This window comes from Phaethon lepturus, unplaced genomic scaffold, assembly GCF_000687285.1.
Source record: "Phaethon lepturus isolate BGI_N335 unplaced genomic scaffold, ASM68728v1 scaffold26868, whole genome shotgun sequence".
Taxonomy (NCBI): domain Eukaryota; kingdom Metazoa; phylum Chordata; class Aves; order Phaethontiformes; family Phaethontidae; genus Phaethon; species Phaethon lepturus.
In genome coordinates, this window is record NW_010557270.1 from 15,685 (window position 1) to 16,092 (window position 408).

The following is a 408-nucleotide window of genomic DNA, read 5'->3' on the forward strand; positions in this document are numbered from 1 at the left end:
CCCTTGTGTCCCGTGCCCCGCCGGGGCACACAGCGAGCCTGTGCATCCCTGCCCGGCACTGCCAGCTCTGATCCCCCGCAGAAGGGGGTACACCGGTACAGGCTGCTCCCAACCACAGACCCAAGTGGGCTAGGGGTAGGATCTGCGATGGATAAAAAGCTCCTACACCCGATTTTGGCCAGGAGCAAGTCAGAGGGGAGGGGTTCTGCTCACACAGAGTCATAAAGCCATGCTGGTGGTATGGGGAGGGAGGCAGGGATGGAGGAGCGTGCCGCCTCCGCCAGCACATGGAGTGGCTCCAGCTCCACATTCCTGAGCCGTTCGGCAATGTTTCTGCGGAGGCCCACGGCCCCCACTGGCTCCACTGACAAGGAATGAAATGCATTTTGGGTCCGGAATGAGGGAGCC